The sequence below is a fragment of the Chiloscyllium punctatum genome, chromosome 3, assembly GCF_047496795.1.
Source record: "Chiloscyllium punctatum isolate Juve2018m chromosome 3, sChiPun1.3, whole genome shotgun sequence".
In the NCBI taxonomy this organism is placed as follows: domain Eukaryota; kingdom Metazoa; phylum Chordata; class Chondrichthyes; order Orectolobiformes; family Hemiscylliidae; genus Chiloscyllium; species Chiloscyllium punctatum.
This window is the reverse complement of record NC_092741.1, coordinates 160,048,034-160,064,133: the sequence shown is the minus strand read 5'-3', so window position 1 is coordinate 160,064,133 and position 16,100 is coordinate 160,048,034. Positions and strand designations below refer to the sequence as shown.

At 39.0% G+C, this 16,100-nt stretch overlaps 1 protein-coding gene across 5 annotated transcripts in view; it reads right to left on the bottom strand.

Moving 5' to 3' along the window:
- The window catches only part of gareml (GRB2 associated, regulator of MAPK1-like), a 264,605-nt gene that overhangs the window by 181,141 nt on the left and 67,364 nt on the right, over positions 1–16,100 (bottom strand). The gene's annotated exons all lie outside the window — the stretch shown is intronic.

Genomic DNA, 16,100 nt, shown 5'->3' with positions numbered 1-16,100 from the left:
AGAACATTCCCACCTCTTGACTTCTACTCACATTATATACCACATTGATGAACAAAAATTGCTGTACCTTCAACTCAGCTGGTCAAAGTTTTGGACTATTTCATGACAGATAGTTGTCTTAGTTTCCACTATTTTCTATTCCATCCATTTGAGAAGGAGCGAAGAGTTTTTGAGTATTAATTTGGCGTGACATGTATTCCTTTTTTAAATTTCCATTTTAAATTCATTCAAGCATGCGGGCATTGTCAGCTCAGCATTTATTGCCCAGAGGGCAGTTAAGAATCAACCACATTGCTGTGAATCTGGAGTCAGATGTAGACCAGGCCAGGTAAGTAGACATTAGGACATTAGTGAACCAAACTGGCAATGAATTCATGGCCATCATTAGACTTTCAGCTTTTTTAAAATTGAATTCAAATTCCATCATCTGCTGTGGCGGAATTTCAACCTAAAGCATTACCTGAGTCTCTGGATTGATAGTCCAGTTTTAATACCACTAGACTGTTACCTCCCCTTTAACAGCAGTTTTACCATGCCAACTAGGAAACTCCATTCTGAATCCCACTTTTCCAGGATGTAAACCAAGCTTCATGCACACATACAGTGCACCGAGGCAAAGGACTTAGGAATTCTGACAAGCAGCACACTTCTATTTCCTTTAGTGACCTTACAATTTGGGAGGACATGCATAGGAAATGCCTGCACCTCAGTCAAGCTGGAATGTATCATCTGACAAAAAAAAAGCTAGAAACCCAGCAAATACTTCTCAGGACTGCTCTGACCCATCGGTATGGCCCTTAGTCAGTAATTTCAGAAGTTTGTGAAAACAGGTTTTTTAAACATGATTACAAAAAAAAGGTTCTCAAAGTTATTTAGCGTAATTAGTTATCCTAAGAGTTGGTTCATAGCAACAAAAAAGAATACTTTGACACTTGCTTTTTTAAACAAAGAGCAATTTTTAATTCTGTGGGTGACAGATTTTGTATTAAAAAATTCTCTTTCATTTATATGATGAGGTTGCCAAGTGAGACTAACAATAAAATACTGGTGTAAATCAAATTATTCATCCCCTTGTCAACAAAAAGGTCTGGACTATAACTTGCAAAATCTTTTGAAGTTTTATAGAATAAGCAATGAACCTTCCTTATGTGACAATATATATGTTGGCATTTACTGACTAACAGCCCTCTTGGCTTACAATTTGGGTTTTTGATGAAAAATGTATTTGATTCTTTATCCAATAAAAATAATTATCCTTGAAGAAATTTCAAAACAAATACTTACCCTTCTCCACTTTATAATCTCCACCCATCCTACAACCCCAAGATGTCAATATGCTACAAATTCAACATCACACATTTTCTGTTTTAATCACATTACCACTGATGACAACCTCATCAGCTGCCTGGGTCCTAGCTCTGTGAAGACCTGCCTAAATCTCTAATTTCTTTACTTCTCATTCTGTTTTCTATCTTTGTGGCCTGTATATTTCATTACTTTCCCACAAGTAATTTATATCGAAGTTCTGATGTGAGAAAGGAAAGTACTTAGACCTGAGCAAAGAATAGCGTGGGTTGTACAAGCTGACAAGATGTAAAACACTAACAATCACATAATATCAATGAGATACTGAATTCATTTTATCTTTCCCTGGTTACAAACGGGTACATCCATTTTTGAAGTGAGTAGATTCATGTTGAAATATTGTTGATTAATTTAGAAAGGATTATGACTCATGAAGGAGGTTAATTCAGTAGCCATTACCCTTGGAAAAATGGGCAAAAACATTCTTCCAAGCCCAAATGTTACTCACAAGAACCCTCCCCCAGCTTGTTGGTTGTCTACTTCAAGTACAATAATTGTGAGAGATGGCTCCATGTTAGACATTACCTATTTATTAGGAAGCATCAGCTCCAGAGTAAGCAGCACTCAGACCATTAACAGCACTATGGTGGTTAAATGACCTCATTCTCTCAAAATAAAACTAAAAATCATGCCATCACCATCTGCTGTTAACGAATGTTACAATGCTATTTGTTGCACGGATGTTACCTTTCACCAGTGAATTCTACACTATAGTTTGACAGAGTTAATGTAGCCAAATGGATTAGTTTACATAATACATAGATATTCAATGAATATCTATTCAACCCTTTTCCTGAAACTCTAAGCTCAAGAGCACAGGAAAACGGAACAACAGAAACTCATCCTTCTAAATTCCAAAATAATTAAGACAAAAAATATTGATATTCAGATTCAGAGACAGAAAGAGAATGTAAGTTCAAATATGCTGTTTTAAAATTTTAATCTTTGTGATTATATCCATGATGGAATTAATTGCATTTTTGTTATTGTAGCATATATATTTGAGAATTCTGAGTCACATTGAATTGAAGCATTAACTCTGTTTCTCTCTCCACAGATGCTGCCAGACCTGCTGAGTTTCTCCAGCATTCTGTATTTGTTTCAAATATTCAGTATCCATAGTATTTCTCTTTTATTCTGAGTTTATGAATTGTGAAACCACAACAGTTAAATACTGTGCGGGGAGAGATACTGATGTGGTTGCCATTGTATAACCAAAAGCCAAAAACATTTCTCAAACCGTAATGCTGCAGGAAGCCCATCAGCAATTCACAGAGGAGCGACTCATCAGCAAGTTCCTCCAATTGAAAAAGGAGCTGTCTACTCAGTAATAAGTCGGTAATAACAGCTGAAGAAAGCATGGAAATAGAAGGCAGTCACAAAAAGATTTCATGGTAAATTGTCCAAGAATATAGTTATGTGATGGGGGAGAAATCCTTTATGTGGGGAGGTGCCCTCCACAGAATCAGCACAGGTCAAAGAGATATTATGCGGTTTGAATTTTATTATTTCTTTTATGTGTTGTAACTCAAATGTTCAAAAGTACAATTTTAGAATATAGTGCAAAAGTAGCTCACACATTATTTCTCTAGCCCACACTGCATAGTTCCGGAGAGTAGTTTGTGCTACCTTGCAAAATATGAAACCACCAAATACTGTGAGCAATTGACATCTCACTTGTGTCTGTGGGGAACCTAACTAATATCTATGAAAGTGAGGCATTTTTGTTTTTGTTTCTACTCCCCGTTCCACCCAGAAAAAGATAAAGTACATTTTCTCCCTTCAAATCTGACACTTGGATGAAAAGCACCAGAAAACACCTGGAACTATATGCACAAGCATTCGATACCCCTATGTGCACTGCTGCTTCCATCCAGCCTGGTAAAGCAGCATAAGTATATTCAGAGGAAGGTACATTAAAATAAATGAGGCGTACAAACAAATTAATTATTTTAGCTTCAGTGAAACAAGAATTATTCCCTCAATCTCAAACATGTGAGCATGGGAAACACTGTAACTCCTCTCTCAGAAACCATTCACTGAACAGAACATCACTTGAGTGACTGTTGGCATCCAAATGGGCTCCAAGGATGCCTCCCTTGGCAAAGGCCCGATCTACCTCAAGTACGATTTAAGTGCATGGCATCTCTACAATTTTTAGTGTCCACTAATAAGATGCTGCCATCATGCCAAAAGAATGTTGTGCTGACCACACAAATGGGTAATGTGATGTATGAATTTCAGGTTGGTGAGATGTCAGGGATGTAAGTCATATGTACCAGTGACTGGTGGATAGAATCAAATAGCATGTCCCCTGTGGCTGCTCACAATTGATCGAACTCGGGCCACCATGTTGAACCAGCCTATGCTTGCAAACCTCAGAATATAATATATAACATTAGTTGTGAGTCTGCAAATGGACAGCACTTGGTGGACAATCCCAAACATTACTGTCAGCTACATATTTATACACGGCACTATACTCCACAGGAAAACAAAACATGTCGAGACATTTCACCTTTTTTGAATTAAAAGATGAACAGCAACATGGAGGACAATCAATTCCTGGTACACTTGCTATTGCAATACCACAATCAATCACAGCCAACTTGCTAACTAATAACACAGTTTTTTCATACAGTATGAATTGCTGCTCCCTGTCCTGATGAGTGCAAGACAAAAAACTTTGATAGAATGTCTCTATCATCAACAATATTTCCATTTTGTACTATCTGGTGACTATTTAAATACACCTCATATCGAAGACATTTCCAGATTTTTATCAAAAAAGAAGGTAACCAAATACCAGCAGAGTCTTCATGTGTGTTGCCAACCATATTACACCAGGAACTCAATTCCCTGAATTTTGTGAAGAATTTTGACAATCTTGAAATGGTTCACAATTGAGGTCATCACAATTTATAGTTCTGGCAAGCATTGAAAAGAAATAGATGCATCATTCTGGATTAAGCTTCTTGAACATTAGTTTTGTAAAAAAGTCAAATTGAAATAAGCTATTAAGTTTGGACTGATTCTTGCCTGCTCTCTTCCATCTCTTAAAAAAAATTGCACACTTAACCAACAAATGCATGTATCAAGACATGGATATGGGGTTACATGATGTCAACAGCAATTAATGGGATTCAATGTTCAACTTTAAATCAGTATTAAGTCAGTTTAATTTTTATCCTACAAGACACCCCATAAATTACAGAATTATGACAGCACAGAAAGATGTGATTCAGTTTGTCATGTCTGCACTAGTATGGGCATTCATGCTCCTGCTTTCTTTATGTAACCCTGCATATTCTTGCTTTATAGATAGCAGTTTAATTTCCTTTTGAATGTTTCAGTTAAACCTACTGCCTCCACAGTCTCAGGCAGTGAATTCCAGATATTGGCCACTCACTGCATGGGAAAGCTTCTATCTCAAGTTGCTTTTGTTTCCTTTACCATTGACTTTAAATTTGTGTCACTTGTTCTTAATCCCCTCACAAGAGAGAATCATTTCTCCTTCTCTGATCTTTCTGGATCCTCATGATTTTGAATATCTCTATCAGACCTTCCCTGAGTCTTTTCTTCTCCAAGGTAAACTGTCCTGACTTTTCCGATCTATCTTCGTAACTGAAGTTCCTCACTGATTGCAGGCTGGTCTCTGATGCTCATTTCATTGCTTGTCAGCAAGATGTGCTGGTACAAAACTACATGAGTTTAATTTCAATTCATTTCAACAAGAAATCACTGTGTTCACCATACAATAAAATGTTTTGGGGTGATGGGTGTCTCTAAGCTTTGTCTGATAGATCAGCAGACTATGGTGCCAACTTTAATGTAACCAGCCAAATGGGAACGGGACAGATTCAGCTCAAGTCATTTGGTTTACATTCTATCTAAATATTGCTCTCTATTAAAGTCAATATAAAAAATTGGTGGCAATCAAAACTGGTACTGCTTCCACTGCCCTGTTCCTGCAAGGGAACTTGTGTTAAAATTAAGGTCTACCAGCCAAAAGTGGTGTAAATCAGAGTGGGGACACATTTGATCTGGTGCTGACATCTGGGACTCCACAGCTCTCTAAAAATAATTAAAATTGTTATTTAAATTTCAGAGCCAGAGAGATGGAAACAGGAAATGCTTCTCGTTTGTGTCATTCTGGTAGTGTGGAGAATTTTCTGCTGAGTTCCCTAATTTTCCTCAGGAATTTAGCCCACAATAATCCTGCCAGGTCAGATCTGTTGAAAGTAGATTGCCTACAGTGTGGAAACTGGCCCTTCGTCCCAACCAGTCCACACCGACCCTCTGAAGAGTAACCCACCCAGACCCATTTCCCTCTGACTAACACACCTAATGGTGTGGGCAATTTACCAAGGCCAATTCACCTGACCTGCACATATTTGGACTGTGGGAGGAAACCCAAGCAGACATGGGGAGAATGTGCAAACTCCACACAGACAGTCGTCCATGGCTGGAATAGAATCTGGGATCCTGGTGGTGTGAGGCAGCAGTGCTAACCACTGTGCCACCCAGGTATGGGTTCCACTGAAGGATCACATGTGAAGATGACAAACAACAATTAATTCAAGGAGGATTGCATGGCATTAGGCAAAAAAGTTTGAAAGAATTAAAAATTATACACTTCGCCAGAAAAAACCTGTAAACAGCATACAGCCTTTTCCCTAATGCAGCCATTGGGTTCAATATTTTATAACAGTATGTTCCTTATCTGCCTTTGTGGATTGCAGCCATCTCTATTATGACTGCCATGGATGTCCCTGAACATTTAAATAGCTCTATTCCTGCGATTTGGGATGGGGTTCTATGACAGAAGAAAGTGGCAGTTGAGGGTTACACCCTGCTACATTTGTACCACAGCCACAAATACAATATTTCTGATTTGTAAGTGTAACAAGATCAACTTTGTAAAAGGAATTATTTATTTTAACTTATTGGTGGTCCAGCCAGCGATGCCCACAGCCCACGAGTGAATACAATAAATGCAAATGCCGATAACAAACATCTGATCAATCCCACAAATGGTGACAAGGAATTTCACTGAACAAACTTTGCAATTATTTCCAATTTTCATTTTGGTCAAGGATACATAATCCACTCATATTAACCCACATTCTCAGAGCACTCTAGCTGCTTGGTCAAGCTTATTTGTATCCTTGCCAAGAGAATTTGCTGTGATTGAAGACTTACTGATATAAGATATAAAGCAATGGCACTTGCTATATGTCTCTTATTTGTCTGATTCGAAGTCAACTGTATCCATATATAGTTGGAATAATCCCCCTCTAATGTTGCTGTGTCCACAAAACCATAAGATCATTAGAAACAGGAGTGAAAACAGTGCATTTGACCCCTTGCATCTACTCCATCATCCAATAAACATTTGACTGATCTGATTGTGGCATTAAGTTTTTCCATTTGTCTGCCTGTAAGTCATTCTGCCCCTATCCGTCAGAAATCCTACACTCTTTTGGATGTTGAAAGTCTATCTAACACTTTGAATATTTTAGTTTCCATTCTTCTCTATTCAAGAGAATTCCAAAAACTGACAACTCTCAAAACAAATTGCTTGTCCTCTCTGTTTTAAACTGGGAAACCCCTCATTTTTAAACTCTTTCAGTCCTAGATTCTTTCAGCTCCTCAGAATATTATGTATTTCAATACAATAAGTTGTTTTTCGTATAAACTTCAATGAGCACTGCCCCAACTTGCAAACCACAAGCGCATAGGATCTAGGAACAGAAGTAGGCTATTTGCCCTATTGAAATGACTCAGCTATTCAACAAGATGATGGCTGATCTGATAATCCTCAGCTTTGCTTTCCTGCTTTCTCCTCCAGTGAGTTAACTGCTTGCCAGAATTCACAACTAAATGTGGTAAGAAGGCAAAGCTTACATTTGATCTGTTCATTGTGAAATTGCTTAACTCTGTCCATCTGTATGTCACTTGCTGCTAATGCTGTTTGGCACATGAAGGATTCTGTTTGGTAGCTTCACCAGGTGGACAATTCATTTATAGATTCGTCTGGTGTTAGTCCCGACATGCCCTCCTGCACACTCCATTGAACCAGGTTTGATCCCTTAGCTTGATAGCCATGGGGGTGTACCAAACTATGAGGTTGCAGATTGTGTTCGAGAATAATTCTGCTGCTGAAAATGGCCCACAGTGCCTCATGGATCCCTAGTTTTGGATTGTTCAATCAGTTCAAAGTCAATCTGATTTTGCAACACAATGGAGAGTATCTTCAATGTAAAGACATAACTTTGTCTCCATGAAGACAGTGCAATAGTCATTTCTACCAATACTATCATGGACAGATGCAACAGTAACAGGCACGTAATGTGGTTAAGTGTATTTATTAGATTCAGTCCATGCTTTGTCCTTTAAGACTCAACTAACTCGGTCAGCACTTTTAAGTCAGTCAATGAAAATGCTTTCAATTGTTTATTAAGAAATCTCAAACAATCAAATAGTTATTTAAACCCTAATGCATGTCACAACCAAAATAAGACATCTCAAGTGAGCAAGTTAGGCTTCACAATGCAACTTGGCTATTTCCTGGTTAATGGTGGAATTTAGCTATCATTCCAACCAACTGTGTTGGTCTCTGGATATCCAGGGTTCAAGTCTCATGCAGTATTGTTTTCCAGAGTTCTGCTACTGAAGAATCCTGGAGTTGAATTCTTATAGTATTTTCTAGTTTATAGTGCAAAATTATTGATATCCTTTAGATTCTTTCATCCACAGTATTGCAAGTCTACAACTTGCTTTCACACCAAAACTGTTCCTTGTTAATTTGATATTGAAGGCACAATTTTCCTGTAATTACCACCTTAAATTCTTCTGTAGGGCAATCAATTGTCCTTGTGGTGTAAGGCAGACAGTTTTCAAGCAGTTGTTAATAGAGTTTGTTTATGTAGCTTTAACGTCTTCTTTTCCCAGGAATGGCTAATTGTTTCCAGTTCCTGTAGAACAGCTTGTCCTTGTCCCTTAACCATTTATTCCAGACAGAGTTATTGCTGATTCTTTCAATCTATGAACAGTTATTAAAATTCTGAAGTTTACAGTATCACAAAATAATACTTTTTATCTATTTTTTTCTGTTTAAGTGGACAACTTCACATTAATCTATTTTTTGACAGCACATTCAATGTATTTATATCCCTTTGCAGAGTCTTTATGTCCTCCTCACAACTTGCTTTCCATAATTATCTTAATATCAACAACAAATGTGGCTATAATAGAATCAGAATTTAGAAAAATGTCTAAGAGGCATCATTTAAGGCATAGTCTCCATCGCTGTACTCCCACCACCCCCCCACCCATTGACTAGAGTTGGAAGTGAAATTACAGATGCAGGCCAATTCAAAATACAAACCAAGTAGCACTGAGAGGACATGACCAAAATATTAAATGATGTCACCCCTTACGAAGTTGGCAACGCTGAGCTGCCTCTATGTATAAGATAATTGGAATGTAAGGAATGTTAGCAATTAGTTTGATTTTTTTTGCTCGCTTTCCTCTCTTATCCCCCTTCCCCCCCACTTTCTTTCTCAAAATTCTTCCTCAATTCTCCTTGTCTTCTCATTACTAGACTGTTTTCTCCCCCTTTTATCCTGCTGTTTATTTTTGCTGTCTTGTTTTTCTTTTCACTTTCATAATCTGCTGCAATGTTCTAAACAGAAGCTGCTTTTAGTCATTTTAGAATTGGCCATGGAGGGATTGAGTTCTCTGTCTGAATCACCATGTAACACTGCAGTTCTCATCAATAATGGGAATCTCCATGGGAACAGGAATGAAAGCATACAAAACAGATGCAGCTTGATTTTCAATACTAAACAGTTTAGGGAAAGTTAGGAAAAGCCTGTTCTGACTCATATCAGCCAATACTTCACTCGACATCAAGAATCTTTCACTGATCATTTATTAATCTAGAGATTAACATAGCTGTTCTTCCTTCATCGATAGTATTCAGTTATGTTAGACTTTTTGCTAAAATATAGTAATCACATAACAAACAAAACCAGGGATCAAATTTCTGCAAATATTAACTCAAATACAGCAATTCTTTTTAATGCTTTCTTTGGAAACTTTGGAGGCATTTTTAGTTATAATGTACTGATTCTGCAATTTAATTCAAGTTGATTAAGAAAAATGTGTGCTTCTCTTAATATTCCTAATAACTCTACCAAGGGAAATTATACAGAAATCTTACATAGTCTAAACCTGAAAAAAAAATTAGATAGCTATAGCGTGAGGAGAAATAAAATCAGTAAAGGGATATAGAAGCACCTTTAATAATGTAGAAGAGATGAATAATAATTTGTTGAAGCATTTGGCAGCACAGCCAAACTATAAAAGGATACTGTTGTTTATTGCTTGTGATTTAACTTTGTTTTGCTGTCATGTTTTGGAGAAAAATCAATTAAAAAAAAATGTTTTCCATGTCTGTTGGTCCATTTTCATGGCTAGAATATACCATTATTATAGCACAGAGCAAGACAGCTGCATCATTTGTGTTTTACCAAAATTAGACCTTATGGGCTGTTTCTTTTGAAGAACAGTTTGGGGTCCAGACACATTCAGGGAGCCACACAATTTGGCACTACAACCACCTGATCCCTCAACACCAGCTCGATAGCCAAGAAAGCCTAGCAACTTCTCTACTTTCAGTGTAGACTGAGGAAAGCCCATCTCCCACCCCGCATTCCTCATCACGTTCTAATGAGGGTTCATTGAGAGTACCCTGAGCTGCTGTATCACTGCTTTGTTCGGGAATTGCACCATTTCGGATCGTAAGACCTTACAACGGATAGTGAGGACAGCTCAGAAGATCATTGGGATCTCTCTCCCCTCCATTCAGACATTTACACTACATCCAAAAGGCTTACAGCATTGTGGAAGACCACACACATTCCTCACTCAAACTCTTCTCCATCCTGACATCTGGCAGAAGATATTGGAGGATTCAGTCTCGCACAGACTGTGCAACAGTTTCTTCCCACAAGCCATCAGCCTCATTAACACTGTATGATTGGACTAGTTTCCATCTGAAATTCTTTGCATGACTTCAAATTGCTGCTAGAAAAATGAGTATTAATTACCATTCTTTTATTATACTGTAGCTTGCATGTTTTGCACTTCTTATGCAGTTAATGCTGCCCTGTGTACGATTGTGTAGCTTGTGCTGTCCTTGGTCCTGGAGGAATGCTTTCTTGTTTTTTTATGTATCAGTTGTATATGGTAGAAATGACAAATAAATCTACTCTAGTCTACCTTGGCAGGCAGCCAATTGACATTAGAACATTAGAACATATAAAACATTACAATGCAGTATAGGCCCTTTGGCCCTCAATGTTGTGCCATCCTGTGAAAGCAATCTGAAGCCTATCTAATCTATACTATTCCATTCGCGTCCATATGCCTACCTAATAATACTTAAATGCTCGTAAAGTTGCGAGTCTACAACTGTTGCAAGCAGTGCGTTCCACATCCCTACTACTCTCTGAGTAAAGAAACTACCTCTGACATCTGTCCTATATCTATCATCTCTCAAGCTAGCCATCATCAACCAAGGATAAAAGCTCTAACTGCCCACCCGATCTAACCCTCTGTTTATCTTGTATGTCTCAATTAAGTCACCTCTCAACCTTCTGTCTAATGTAAACAGCCTCAAGTCCCTCAACCTTTCTTCATAAGCCTTTCCCTCCATACCAGCAGTGGTGGAAGATACTGTGACATTCCATTAATACTAAAGAGTATAGGTAGAGGAATTAAGCACCATCGCCATCACTAGAGAAGTAGCATTGGACAAACTAATGGGTATATAGGCAGATACGTCCCCTGGCTCTGATGGCTTTAAGTTTAGGATTCTACAATAAGTAGCTACCATATAATGGATGCATTGATTGTAATTTTCCAAAAGTTGTTGCATTCTGGAGAAGCACTAGAGGATTAGAAAGTTGCTTAATGTGACTCTCATATTCAAAAATAGAGAGAGACAAAATGTGGGTAATTATAGGCCGATTAACCCTAACACCTATTGTTGGAAAAGTATTGGGATCAATTATGTAATAGCAGAACATTTAGAAAATCATAATCTAATCAAGCAGAGTCAGAATGGCTTCATGAAAAGGAAATCATGTCTAAATAATCTATTTGATCTTTTTGAGTAAGTCTCAACCAGAGTGGATAAAGGAGAACCAGTAGATATATTTGGACTCCAAAAGGTGTTCAACAAGGTACCTCGCAAAAGGTTATGTCCTAAGTCGAGCGACAATGGTATTGGACATAATGTCCGGACAGGGAATTGGTTCTGCGCAGGAAACAGCAAGTGGGGATAAGGGGTTCCTGGCAAATTGGCAATCCATGACTAATGGGGTTCCACAGGGATCAGTGCTGGGACCACAAGTGTTTATAATATACATTAATGACTTGCAAAAAGGAAGTGATTATATTGTCGCCAAATTTGCAGATGACACTAAAATAGATGGAAAGACAGACTTTAAGAGGGATACAAACAGTTAACAGAGAGATATTGATTGGTTAAGTAGGCAAACGTATGGCAAATAGAGTATATTGTGGGAAAATGTGAAGTTTTTCATTTTGATAGGGAGAACAGAAGAACAGGGTATTATTTAACTGGAGAAAAACTGCAGAAAGCTGCAATACAAAAGGACTTGGGGGAATTTGTTCACAAAACACAGAAAGCTGGTACACAGGTGCAGCAGATAATCAGAATATCTGATGGAGTATTGGCCCTTATTTCAAGGGGTTTGGCATGTACAAGTAGAGAAGTCTTACTGCAACTGAACAAGATTTGGAGACCACATCAGGAGGGCTGTGAGCAGCTTTGCTCCCCTTATTTAAGGAAAGGCATTGTTTTATTAGAGGCAGTGCAGAGAAGGTTGACTCTGGTGATCCCCTGTATGGATGGATTGATTACAAGCAAAGGATAAACATGTTTGGACTCTACTCACTGGAGTTTAGAAGAATGAGAGGTGATCTCATTGAAATGTATGGGATTCTTAATGGGCTTGACAGGGTAAATGCTGAGAGGGTGTTTCCCCTACATGGGAAAGTCTAGAACGCGAGGGCATAGTCTCAGAATAAAGGGGCACCAATTTCAGACTGAGATGAAGAGGAAATTCTTCTCTCAGAGGGTTGAGAGTCTTTGGAACTCCTTGCTGTGGAGAGCAGTGCAGGCAGAGCCCTTGAGTAGATTTAAGACTGAGATCAATAGATTTTTGATTAGCTGGAGAAATAGTAGTTATGGGGAAAATGCAGGAAGTAGACATGAGGAATATCATATCAGCCATGATCCTATTGAATGGGAGAGCAGGCATGAAGGGCTGAATGGCTTCTTGTGTTCCTATCTTACAGTTCCTGATCCATAAATGAACATAAGCCCTCTGAGTGAAATATTCCACAATAGCATCCTTAGTAATGGACTCTAAAATTTTACCAATGACCAAGGTCAGGCTAACTGTTCTTTAACTTCCCATCTTCCGCCTCCATCCCTTCTTAAACAGGGGCGTTACAGAAGCCATTTTCCAGTCCTCTGGGACCATCCCTGATTGAAGGATCACTACTAATTCCTCAATGATGTCTCCTTCAGAACCCTGGGGGTTAGTTCATCTGATCCAAGTGATTTATCCACCTTCATACCATTCAGCTTCCCCAGCACCACCTTCTTAGTGATGGCCACTACATTCACCTCACCCCCGATTCTCTTTAAGTTCTGGTATGTTACTGGTGTCTTCCATTGTGAAGACTGATGAAAAATACCTCTTCTGTTCCTCTGCCCTTTCTTTGTTTCCCCATTACGAGGTCTTCAGCATCATTTTCTAGCAGTCCAATGTCCACTTTTGCCTTTCTCACTCACCCCTTCCCTTTTATATTTCTAAAGTAACTCTTGTAATTTTATTTTATATGACTAGCTAGCTTACCCTTATTTCATCTTCTCCTCCCTTATTTTTTTTTTAAGTTATTCCCTCTGCTGGATTTTTAGGGCTTCCCAATCCTCTGGCTTCCCACTAATCTTCACTACATTGCTTTTACCTTTGATTTTATACTGTCCCTGATTTCCCTTGTCAACAATGGTTACCTATCCTCCCCCTTGAAATTTTCTTTCTCCTCAAGATGAATTTCTATTGTGCCTTACAAATTACCCCAGAAACTCCTGCCATTGATACTCCACTATCATCCCTGCTAGACGTCCCTTCCAATCATCTCTGGTCAACTGCTTCCTCATGTCTTTGTAGTTACCATTAATCGATTCCAGTTTCGCCCTCTCAAACTGCAGGGTGAATTTGATCATATCATGGTCACTGGCCCCTGCAGGTTCCTTCAGCTTAATATCCTGCAACTCTAGTGTCCCTCCTATAGGAAGGATGTTGTGAAACTTGAAAGGGTTCAGAATAGATTTACAAGAATATTGTCTGGGTTGGAGGCTTTCTGCTAAAGGAGAGGCTGAATAGGCTGGGAATGTTTTCCCTAAAATGTCAGAGGCTGAGGGGTGACCTTATAGAAGATTAGAAAATCACGAGGGCCATGGATAGGGTAAATAAACAAGGTCTTTTCCCTGGGGTGGGGGAGTCCAGAACTAGAAGGCATAGGTTGAGGATGGGAGTGGAAAGATTTGAAAGGGACCTAAGGGCAATATTTTCACGCAAAGGGTGGTGTGTATATGGAATGAGCTGCCATAGGAAGTGATGGAGGCCAGTACAATTACAGCACTTAAAAGGCATCTGGACAGATATATGAATAGGAGGGGTTTAGAGGGGTATGGGCCAAGTGCTGGAAAATGGAACTAGATTAATTTAGGATATCTGATCGACATGGACAAGTTGAACTGAAGGGTCCATTTCCATGCTGTACATCTCTATGACTCTACTACACATCACTCAATCCAGAATTGCCGGTTCCCGAATGGGTTCTACCAAAGTTGCTCCAAAAACCATCTTGTAGACATTCTACAAATTCCTTTTCTTGGAATCCAGTACTAACCTGATTTTCCCAGTCCATCTGCATTTTGAAGCCCCCATGATTACAATAATAGTGTCTTACTTACATGACTTTGCTATCTTCTATTTTATTTTCTGCCCCATATCCTGAGCACTGTTAGGAAGCCTGTGCACAACTCCCAGAGTCTTTTTTTCCTTCGCGGTTTCTCAACTCTATTCACACATATACACCTTCTAAATCACTTCTTGCTATCAATTTAACTTCATAGCTTATTAACAAGGCAAACCCGTCCCTGTACTTCACTTCCCCCTTCAGCCTGTCCAACTATAAGTCATGTATCCCTGGATATTTAGTTCCCTGATGTCCATGCAACCACATCTCTATGCTATCCATAACATCATACACACCAATTTCAAACTGTACTACAAGCTCACTTACCTTGTTTTGTAAGCAGTGTGCATTTAAGCACAACACCCTCAATCCTGTATGGACCACTGCCCCTAACTTGGTTGCCCTTTATCTGTTATGCCTGAAGTTGAACCCTTTCCATTCTCTCTCTACTGTTACTTATTCTGGAAACTTTCACAACCTCTCCTGAACCCAACCCCCATTTAACTAGTCTAAAGTCCCGTGACCTCAATGTATCTTGATTTGTGCCACCAGTTCATCTAACTTATTCTGAATGCTCATGCATCAAGATGAAAAGATCTTAAGTTTATTCTATTATTGATTTTCCCAACAGTTTCATGGTTCCTTGGTTCAATATGACATTCACACATTCTGTCCCTTCCTTTTCTTCCTGGTAACAATCAATCCCATCATGAATCAATAATCCTACCTGCTCCTTTACTATTAATTTTATAATCTTCCATGCAACTGGAACCATCTCGCCTACTATGTGATTTAAATTCCATGGAAGTTTTATTACAACGTAACTGTTCATTTGGACATAAGGATAGAGGGACTAGTTTTAGTTCACATATTTACCTCAATGTTGTTAAAGCTATTGGTCATTATTCATTGCTTATCACCAATTGTTTGACCTAGGAAATACTCTTTTGCTGAGACCTTGGATTGCAGGTTCATAGCTCCTTGAAAGTGGAGTCGCAGGTAGATAGAATAGTGAAGAAGGCGTTTGGTATGCTTTCCTTTATTGGTCAGAGTATTGAGTACAGGGGTTGGGAGGTCATGTTGCAGCTGTACAGGTCATTAGTTAGGTCACTGTTGGAATATTGCGTGCAATCTGGTCTCCTTCCTATCGGAAAGATGTTGTGAAACTTGAAAAGGTTCAGAAAAGATTTACAAGGATATTGCCAGGGTTGGAGGATTTGAGCTATAGGGAGAGGCTGAACAGGCTGGGGCTGTTTTCCCTGGAGTGTCGGAGGCTGAGGGGTGACCTTATAGAGGTTTACAAAATTATGAGGGGCATGGACAGGGTAAATAGACAAAGTCTTTTCCCTGGGGTCGGGGAGTCCAGAATTAGAGGGCATAGGTTTAGGGTGAGAGGGGAAAGATAAAAAAAAGAGACCTAAGGGACAACTTTTTCATGCAGAGGGTGGCACGTATATGGTATGAGCTGCCAGAGGAAGTGGTGGAGGCTGGTACAATTGCAACATTTAAGAAGCATTTGGATGGGTATATGAATAGGAAGGGTTTGGAGGGATATGGGCCAGATGCTGGCAGGTGGGAGTAGATTGGGTTGGATATCTGGTCGGCATGGACAGGTTGGACCGAAGGGTCTGTTTCCATGCTGTACA